At 41.0% G+C, this 10,979-nt stretch overlaps 1 pseudogene; it reads right to left on the bottom strand.

Annotated features, from left to right (window-relative positions):
• Positions 1 to 10,161: 10,161 nt before the first annotated feature.
• On the bottom strand, positions 10,162 to 10,285 carry LOC115069538 (annotated as a pseudogene).
• Positions 10,286 to 10,979: the final 694 nt, after the last annotated feature.

The following is a 10,979-nucleotide window of genomic DNA, read 5'->3' on the forward strand; positions in this document are numbered from 1 at the left end:
GTGTTTTGCTTGCATGTATGTATGTAATGGAACCTGTGTCATGTAATGCCCATGGAGACCAGAGAGGGCCTCAGCTCCCCTGGAACTGGAGTTATGGACAGTTGTTAGTCATTATATGGTGCAGCCCTTTTTTTTTTTTTAGAGAAATAGTCTTCCTGTAGGCCTGTCTGGCCTGGCCTGGCCTGGAACTTGCTATCTAGCTGTGTAGACCAGGCTGGCCTCAAACCCACATTCACCTGCCTCTGTTTCCCACATGTGGGGATTAAAGGCAGGTGCTACTACGGCCTGCTCAGTGTGGCATCTTTGTTAGGAACTCATTTTTTTATATATTAAAACCTTCTGAGTGGGCTGGAGAGGTGGCTCAGTGGTTAAGAACACTAGCTGCTCTTGCAGAAGACCTGGGTTCGAATCCTTGCACCCCATGGCAGCTAACAACTGTCCGTAACTGCAGTCCCAGGGGACCTGACAGCCTCTTCTGACCTCTGCAGGCATTGCATGACACAGGTGCACTTACCTACATGCAGGCAATACACACATACACATAAAAAAAAAATTAAAAAAAAAAAGAAAGAACACTGTCTGCTCTTGCAGAGGACCTGCGTTCAGTTCCCCACATCCACAGGGTGACTAACAACCATTTGTAACTGCAGTTTCAGGATATCTAACAGCCTTATCTGGTCTCTACCAGCATTGCATGACACAGGTGCACATATGTACATGCAGGCAAAACACATAAAGAAATTTTAAAAAATTAAAATCTGAGTAGGTCTTCTAGTCTTCTAATGTATATTTATTCTTTTGCCTTCTGTTTCCACTTGTAATTTGGCTGGGGTTTTGTGGAGAAATAATATTTTGTTTAATTGGACTTTAAAGTTAGTATTTACTGTTGTCAGAATTGATTTTAAATGTTGAACTGTTACCTCTTATTTGTAATGAGATTTTATGTATTTCATTTTTTTAAAATATCCTCTTCCACAGGTACTGCCAAATAGTGATGTCAGCCAAGAACATATGGTTGTAATAGGGTGCATTTGCTGATTCGAAGGCAGTCATTGATAGATTTGTCAGTTTTCTCTCTTGATGCTTACAGTAGACCAGGCTGGCCTCCAGCTCATAGAGACATGCCTGCCTCTACCTCTAGAGCGCTAGAATTAAAGGCATGTATCACCACGCCTGGCCATTTTTTTTTTTTTTTCATTTGTTTGGTGTTTTTGAGACAGGGTGTCCCTGTAGCCCCAGCTGACCTGGAACTCACTATGTAGACCAGGCTGGCCTTGAGCTCACAGTGCCTCTCCAGTGCTGGGATTAAAGGCATGTGCCACCACACTTGGCTTCTTTTTAAAACTTTTATTATGTATATTAGTGTTTTGCCTGCATGTAGTTAGGTGCATTATGTGTGTGGAATGCCCACAGAGGTCAGAAGAGGGTGTCAGATCCTCTAGAACTGGAGTTACAGATGGTTAACTGCTATGTGGGTATTGGGAACTGAGTTTTGTTCCTCTGTAAGAACAGCCAGTACTCCTATTCACTGAGCCATCTCTCTAGCCCCTCTTTCTTTCTTTTTTTTTGAGACAGGGTCTCCCTGTAGTCCCACCTACCAAGGAACTGGCTATGTAATTCAGGCTGGTCTTGATCTCACAGAGTTCCACCTGCTGGAGTGCTGGGATTAAAGGCCTATGGCACCTTGCCTGGCTTTTTTTTTTTTCTTAAAGACAGTCTTACTATATAGCTCTGGTTGGCCTGGAACTTGCTATGTTGACCAAGCTTGCCTCAAACTCATAACTTTGCCTGCCTCTGCTTCCAGAGTGTACTACCATGATTAGTTTTTTTCTTCTGCTTTTGAGATAGAGGCTTACTTTATAGCCCAAGCTGGTCAGGGACTCACTGTATCCAGGCTGGCTTTCAACTTGTAGCATTCCTCCTGCCTCAGCCTCTGAGTTATGATATTTCAGGCATGAGCCACCACTCTCAGCTTACTGTCTCTTATTCTTTCTTTTTATTTATGTGTCTGTGTGAGTTAGGTCATGTGTATGCTGGTACTTCTGTAAGCCACAAGAGGGTGTCAGTGGAGCTCTAGTTAAAGACAGTTGTGTGCCGCCTGATTTGGGTTCTGGGAACTGAACTTGGGTCTTATGGAAGAGCAGCAAGAATTCTTAACTACTGAGCCATCTCTCCAGTTCCCTTTTTCTTTTTTGACATGATGATAATGAAGTGATAATAATCATTTTATGGCAATCTGCAAGACACTTGATGTGCTATTGAGGGCCATGGAAGTTTGTTCTGTGCTGAGTAGCAAGCAGTCAAAAGGGACCAGGGCATTGCATATGGGTGCTCTAGTCACTCCTCACCTCTGTGTTGTTAGGAAAACAGTTTTGTGAGCAAAGGACCAGGGTTGTGATAAGACTTTTTATTTATGGACACTGAAAATTTATTTATTTATTTTTTGGTCTGTTTGAGACAGGGTCTCCCTGTAGCCCCAGCTGGCCTGGATTCGCTATCGAGACCAGGCTGGCCTCGAACTCACAGAGATCCGCCTGCCTCTGCCTCCCGAGTGCTGGGATTAACGGCATGCGCCACCATGCCCGGCTGAAAATTTAATTTTTAAAAATATTTTATTGTTTTTATTTTATGTGTATGAATGTTGCCTGCATGTGTGTAAGTGTACCCGTGTCATGTGATACCCAGTGGAGATCAGAATTGGACATTGGATTCCCTAGAACTGGAGTTTTGGCGGTTTTAGCCACCATGTGAGTGATGGGAACCAAACCTGGGTCCTCTGCAAGAGCAGCCAGTGCTCTTAACCACTGAGCCATCTATCCAGCCCCTGAAAATTTAATTTCATTTAATTTTCATACCATAAAAATCTTAATTTTTGACAGCCATTTAAAAATGTAAGAATTTATTCTTCAGGAACCTGGCAAGATTTGACCATAGTGCCATAATTTGCCAGCCTATGATCTCAGCAACCTCCTTATTGGTTGTACTGAAGAGTAAATGAGTATATGTAAAGTACAGAGTAGTGCCTGGGAGTCATAGTAGGGGATTTGGAAATGTTTCCTGTGATTACTGTGTCCATTTATCATTATTATCTTTCTGAGCATATTGACTTTAATTTTCATTCAGAATGATTTGTTTTCTATGATTCCTTTCTTTGGTTTGTTTTGGTGCCTGTATTTCATGTTAGAGACATTTAGCACAAGTATGATCATTTTGGTTGTACTTTCTTCTTTGAGACAGCTGGGCATGGTGGTTCACACCTTTAATCCCAGTATTTGGGAGGCAGAAGCAGGTGGATCTCTGAGTTTGAGGCCAGCCTGGCCTACATAAGAAGTTCCAGGCCAGATGGGGCTACAGGGAGACCCTGTCTCAAAAAACCAAAAAGGAAAAAAAAGTATTGGAAGCTCTTGTGTAAGTGGATTTTGTTGAGTGGTGAGTATTGCTTGAAGGTGGTAAGCAGTTTTTAAGTGTGGCTGGGGAGAAGCATCCTGGAGGCCCTTGTCCTGGGTTGCCATTTAGTTTCTGCTGCCTTAGAGACTGGAAACCTGACCCTGTAATTGTGTAACAAGAGGCATTATCTTCCTTCTGTACCCCGCCACCGCCTCATTACCCTCCCCAACTTTGGCATCAGAGTCCCACATTCTTCCTTCTGTTCACAGGGACCCACAGGCTTAGTCCTACACCTTATTTGGATTCCTTGGTGTCATGTCTCCAGTTTTGTTGTCTTCCCAGGGTTCTGTGGCTCACTTCCATGGGGCCCATTGGCTCACTTGTGATTGGTGTTTCATTTGACAGACACTCATGGTGGGGTTTCCTCAGCTCTGCAGGTTAGGTTGCACTCCTTTGCTCTTACCTTTAATGTTGGCAGCATCTTTTTATTTTCATTGCTCTTATTTCACTCGAGTGAAATTCTCAACTGTACTTAATATAGCACTTGGAACAGTCTTTCAGAGAGGTTTCCATTACTTGATGAACTCATGGTATCTGGAACATTTAACATGTCCTTTGGCTAATGACCATGGCCCATTTCTCTAGCCACCTATTTCAAGTATGAAGTTTCTCCTTCAAGTCTTTGGAGAACAAATGGTGTGTATGGAAGGTGAGGACATGGCAGAAGGAAAGAACTAACTCTTGAAAGTTGTTCTCAGACCTCCACATATGTGCACGCAGGCACACAAAATAAATAAATTTATTTTTATTTTAAAAATATTTTAGCATGTGTATGTGCCTGAGTGTATATTTGTGCACCGTATGTGTGCAGTACCTGCAAGTCAAAAGAGGACATCAGATCCCCTAGAATTGGAGTTACAAGCAGTTGTGAGTCACCAGGTATGGGTGCTGGGAACCCCACACAGGTCCTCTGCAAAAGCAGCAAGTGCTCGTAATCACCAAGGCATCTCTCCAGCCCCCAAATAAATACATTTTAAACATTTAATTAAGAAATATAAATAAATTGCCAGGCATGGTGGTGCATGCCTTTAATCCCAGCACTCAGGAGGCAGAGGCAGGCGGATCTCTGTGAGTGCAAGGCCAGCCTGGTCTATATAGTGAGTTCCAGGACAGCTGGGGCTACAGGGAGACCCTGCCTCAAAAAGACCAAAAAAAAAAATATAAATTGATTAAATGAAGGTGCCATTGTACATACTCATCCCTGTGCCCCAAATTCTTCTGCACTTCCATAGCATCTTGTACATAAATAACTCCATTATAGTATTTACCCTAATTCATTGATGTGTTTGTTGTCTTTTCCATTAGTATTTGAGTTCATTAGCAGTAGAGACTTGGTTTTATTAGTTTTTGTTTTAAGTTGCCATCCTAACATTTGACATTTATTGTATACATATAGTAAGTATTTGTGGAATGAATACTTGGTTATGAGACAATATGAGCCAGGAATTCTGACAGCATTGATAGAAATAAGACTTTTGCAGTTGTTCCCTATTTGGGGGGACAGTGGTGAATTTAGTTTTAAGATTTAAATATTTTATTCTTTTTTGTGTGTATGAGTGTATTGCCTGCGTGTATGTGAGTACACCCATGTCTTGAAATGCTGCAGAGGTCAGAAGAGAGCTTCAGATTCCCGTGGAACTGGAGTTAAGGACAGTTCATAGTCACCATGTGGGTGCTGGCAATAGAACCCGGGTCCTCTGCAAGAGCAGTCAGTGCTCTTAATTGCTGAGCCATCTCTCCAGCCCCAGTTTTAAGATTTAATGAGTGTAAGGTATCAAATCAAAATGTTCATTAAGTAAAGATTTATGATTGAGTTTTGACTGAGAACTCAAGACTATATGCATAGTCCTGTGCTCCCTCACTTAGGGATGCTAGTTCAAGTCTTGGGCACATCAAGAACTTTCCAGAAGGAGAACAGGTGGAGAGAGAACACTTGACCTAACTTTTTTTTTTTTTTTTGGTCTTTTTGAGACAGGGTCTCCCTGTAGCCCTGGCTGGCCTGGAATACAGTATAGACACCAAGCTGGCCCCAAACTCACGAAGATCCGCCTGCCTTTGTCTCCTTATTGCTGGGCTTAAAGGTGTGTACCACCATGCCTGGCACCAGTCCTATTTAAATTTAAAAAAATTAAAAAAATATTTTATTTATTATTTTTATGTGTATATGTGTATTGCCTGTATTTGGTAAGTGCACCCGTGTCGTGCAATGCCCTCAGAGGACAGACGAGACTGTTGAATCCCCTGGAACTGGAGTTACAGTTTGTTAGCTGCCATGTAGGTGCTGGGATTCGAACCTGGGTCTTCTGCAAGAACAGCCAGTGTTCTTAACTGCTGAGCCATTTTTCCAGACCTTTTTAAAATTCTTTAAACAAATACTGTTTTTTTTTAAAAATTTACTTATTTATTATTTTTGTGTGGGTATATATGGGGGCATGTGCTTGCTACTGTGTAAGTCTGAAAGTCAGAGGACGACCTGGGGGGTGGGACTTGGTTCTCTCTACCATGTGGATCTTGGGGATCAGACTCAGGTGGTCAGGATTGGTGGCAGGTGCCTTTACCTGCTGACCCATCTTGCTGGCCTCTAGTCTCATTCTTTTTTAGAAAAATTAACGAATTGATTATGTTTTATTATGTGTATAGATATTTTGCCTGCATGTATGTTAGTTTCACTTGCACGTATAATGTGACAGAGGCCAGAAGAAGTTGTTGGAGCCCCCAGAACTGGAGTTACATAAAAATTTTTGCTACCAGATGGGTGCTGGGAACTGATCTTGGGTCCTCTGCAAGAGCAGTCACTGCTCTTAATCATTTAGCCATCTCTCTAGCTGCAATGTCATTATGCTTCTTATAGGTAAACTACAAACATCTTTTGAGAATTTGAAAGTTTGCCTAAACTGATAGGATCCCACTTGTGTTTGAGTTGACTTCATCTTTGTGTTTGCTTAAGTTATTTAGGATATCTTTACATATTTACACATTTAAAATCTACCTTTTTATTTTAATTTATTCGTTTTAATTTAATTTTATGTGTGTGAATGTTATGCTTGCACGTATGTAAGTGCATCTATGTTGTGCAGTGCCCATGGAAGCCAGAATAGGGTGTCTGGGTTCCTCTGGAACTAGAGTTAGGGATGGTTGATAGCTGCCATGTGGGTGCTGGGATTCAAACCTGGGTCTTCTATAAGAGTAGCCAGTGCTCTTATCTGCTGAGCCATCTCTCCAACCCCCATTTACCTTCTTTTAAGTGATATCTTCAGAGTATTTTATTGTTTGTTTGTTCCACAGTGTAATTTATCCCCAAGTGATGATTATTTAGGCTATAGTATATTATTGTAAACAATGACATAATTAGCATCTCCGTGCACAGAACTGTCAATTTGTGTCAATTTAATGGTGAGATAAAGTTTTAAAAACATGCTAGGCGTGGTGACGCACACCATTAATCCCAGCATTCAGGAGGCAGAGGCTGGTGGATTTCTGAGGCCAGCCTGGTCTACATAGTTCTAGGCCTGCTGGGGCTACAGGGAGACCCTGTCTCAAAAAGACCGAAAAAAAAAAAAAATTAAACAAACAAACAAAAAACAAGATAGAAAGCCCTTTGTTTCTGAAGCTGACCTTCTGGAAGGCAATGGATAAACACATAAGTAAAAATACTGCATGTAAGAGAATGTGTCTGTCCCTCTGTCCCTTGCCCTGCCTCACCTGCCTGAGAGAGCCTGGATCTGGCCTCCATGTGGTAGAGCTGAGACCCCAGCAGATGGCCTGAGGGTGCCTGGATCTGGCCCTCTACCTGGTGCTAAGAGGTGGAAGCATCCTAAGTGCCCCTCAACTGACAAGTGGTTAATGAAAATGTGGTCCATTTACATAATGGAGTTCTACTCAGCAATAAAGAAAGATGAAATAATGAAATTTGCAGGTAAATGGATGGATCTAGAAACTTACACTAAGTGAAGTAACACAGACTGCAGCTAGCTGGCCTGGAACTCACAGATATCTGCCTGCTTCTGACTCCCAAGTTCTGGGATTAAAGATGTGCACGACCACACCTGATTTATGAGGATTTAATATATATATATATTTAATTTATTTATTTTTTTGGTGTTTTTGAGACAGGGTCTCCCTGTAGCCCCAGCTGTCCTGGAACTCACCATATAGACCAGGCTGGCCTTGAACTCACAGAGATCCGCCTGCCTCTGCCTTCCGAGTACTGGGACTAAAGGCGTGCACCACCACACCTGGCCATATTTACTATTTTTATTTTATGTGTATGAGTATATTGCTTGCATGTATGTGACTGCACCCATGTTCTGCAATGCCACAGAGGTCAGAAGAGGGTGTCAGAGTCCCCTGGAACTGGAGTTAAGGATGGTTCATAGCCGCCATATGGGTGCTAGGAATTGAACCCGGATCCTCTGCCCTGAATCCCCAACTGGCCTGGAACTTACTATGTAGACCAGGCTGGCCTTGAACTCACAGAGATCTGCCTGCCTCTGTCTCCCAAGTGCTGGGACTACAGGCATGCCCCACCACACCCAGCTCCCATGAGAATTCTTAAAAGCTTCTGGTACCCTATGAATTTTTTTTTTCTTTTTTCCTTTTTTAGTGTTTTGAGACAGGTTCTCACTATACAGTATGGCTGACCTGGAACTGGCTTTGTAGAACAGACTTCGAGTCTTCAGCTCAAGAGATCTGCCTGTCTGTACCTCCTGAGTGTTAAAATTGAAGGCGTGTGGTACTGCACCTGGCTTACTTTACTTTTTTTGTATGACTGTATAACCACTGAATAAAAAATATCTTTTATATTATTTCCAGGGGTTAGTGAGAAAAAGAGAGGAGACCTTGCACTTTGTCCTTGGTACACTGTCTTAATTTTCCTTGTGTTCTCCTAATAAGTATGCAAACTATTCATATTGTTAGTGAACTGGTGTGCAGAGTTATTTTTATTTTGTACTTATCTTCGTGGTGTATCCTAGCAGTTTTGAAAATAAAGCTTATTTCCTTTGAGTCAATATAATATAGGCAAAGAATATAAGTAATAGCCTCATTCATAATAGAAGAGATACAAATTAAATCCGTATTGAAAAGCTAATGTTTTTACCTATTAGTATGAATAAAACAGTATAATTCAGTAGTGGTAGCTGTGGAGTGGGGAACTGGGCTTTGCTTGTGCAAATGTAAGTTGGTACAAGTAATGGTTGAAATGACAAAAATCTGTAGACTTCCTAAATATCCATTAGTTTAGGCATTATTACCAGATACTGCAGGTTAAAAAGGAATGAAGTGCTTCATATATGGACAGGAAATGTACTATACATTGATAGTATATGTAATAGCAAGATGTAGAGGCATATATCTCATGTGATGGTCTGTGTGAAGAAGGCAAGTATGCTGTTTGTAGGTGGAAGGCCTGAGGGATGATACCCAAGAAGAAACAGGTATTTTCTCTGAGTTGAGAAGTTAAATAGTTAGGAAGCAACATTTTTCATTATCTATCCTTTAAACTTTATATTTGTACCATGTATATTAAAAGAAGTCTGACTTCAGTTTCACTAGTAGGCTCCATGATGATGTCTCCTTGTTGTCTAGGAGGAAGAGGTGAATTTTTTGGTGAAATTTTCTTCTTTTGAAAATCAAGCATTGAATTGCCTGATTAAACTTACTTAAAGTAAATTGTTTTCATTGATTACTTTCTTTATTTGAAGTAGGATCTTATGCTTATTTTGAAGTTGCTCTAGAGCCCTGATAGCTTTGAACTATTTATTCTCTTGCCTCTACCTTGTAAGGATGTGTGTGTGCCACCATGCTTGTTTTATATGGTGCTGGGGTTAAACTCAGGGCTTCATGCATGGCTATGCAAGCAGTCTACCAACCGAGTCACACCATCAGCCATGGCCACTGATTCCTTTTAAGTTACCACAAGGAAAGTAAAATATTGTCCTGTTTAACTGAAAACAAACTGCTCTGATTCTCATTTCTTTGATGTTTTGTCATTTGTATTCTTTAATTTTAATAAAGCCAAGAGAGGCAAAATTGAGGCTGTGGGGGACAAGAGGATCTATACGTAAAACCTCTTTGATCCACACACTTGGAGGTGTTTATCCAGGATGCTAATATTAGACCTACAGTGCTAGCAATTAATTGGCATAGTCCCCTGATGAATAGCAAATGTAAACAAATTGTTAGGGTCTTTTTTGTTCATTTGTGTTTTTCAAAAACATTTCCAGAGACATATTATTTGGCCACAGGGATGATTGGACAAGTAAAACAACTTAAGTTAGTTTAGTGGCACATGCCTATATAGTCCTAGCACTTGGGAGGTAGAAGGATCATGAGTTGGGTCAGGTTTGGCTACATAGCAAGACTGTCTCAAAAAAGGATGAGCAGGAGATTGGTAAAAAGGATACAGCATTACCCTGATGTAGGTAGAAGAGAACAAATCTGTTGTGAACTCTGTAGCATTAGTGGTTAATGAATTCAGTAGGTCCTTAAAGACCCCAATACATATTTTGGTGTTTTAAAATTTAATTAATTTTTATTTTATGTGTGTGTTATGGCTGCATGTATGTAAGTGCACCTGTGTCATATAGTGCCTGAGTAGAACAGAAGAGGGCATCAGATCCCCTGGAACTGGACTTTACAGATGGTTATTAGCTGCCATGTGGGTGCTGAGAATTGAATTCGTGTCTTCTGCAAGAACAGCCAGTGCTCTTAACTGCTGAACCATCTCTCCAGCCGCACATATTTTGTTTTTATTGGCGGGAACAATTTAATTTTCAGTGAGCAATAATCACACCTCAGATGAACTTCATTGGTTGCAATATTGCCAGTATGCAAAGATAGTTCAGATTTGAATAAGATTTGAAAAAATAAATTTATTTGGAACATTAGTCTGATTGGTAGAGCATTTCCAAATACTAAGTGGACTGTAAGATCTTAATAGCTTATTATGTGATAATATAGGTACTGTATAATGAAGTGATTTGCTATGTAAAAATAAACTTACTAGTATGTAAGAAAATATAGAAATCTGATTTGTTGGTAGCTTTCTGGGAATTGCAGTTTAGATTTTTGAGTTTGAATTTTTCAGTTCTTAAAATTTTTATTTATTATTTTAGTTTTTTATGTGTATGAGTGTTTTGCTTGCATGTACCTGAGTGCACCCATGTTGTGCGATGCTTGTGGAGGTCAGAAGAGGGCGTTGGATCCCCTTGAACTGGAGTTATGGATGGTTGTTAGCTGCCATGTGGGTGCTGGGAGCCAAACCCAGATCCTCTGCGAGAGTAGCCAGTGCTCTTAACTGCTGAGTCATCTCTTCAGACCCAGTTCATTTTTATAAGATTTTTATTTTTACGTAATTATAGACTCAAAAAGTGAGCTCTACCAGGGGTGGTGGCACACACCTTTAATCCCAGCACTTGGGAGGCAGAGGCAGGTGGATCTCTGTGAGTTCAAGGCCAGCCTGGTCTACATAGTGAGTTCTAGGACAGCTGGGACTACAGGGAGACCCTGTCTCAGAAAGACCAAAAAAAAAA

Source organism: Nannospalax galili, unplaced genomic scaffold, assembly GCF_000622305.1.
Source record: "Nannospalax galili isolate Female #2095 unplaced genomic scaffold, S.galili_v1.0 scaffold2814, whole genome shotgun sequence".
In the NCBI taxonomy this organism is placed as follows: Eukaryota; Metazoa; Chordata; class Mammalia; order Rodentia; family Spalacidae; genus Nannospalax; species Nannospalax galili.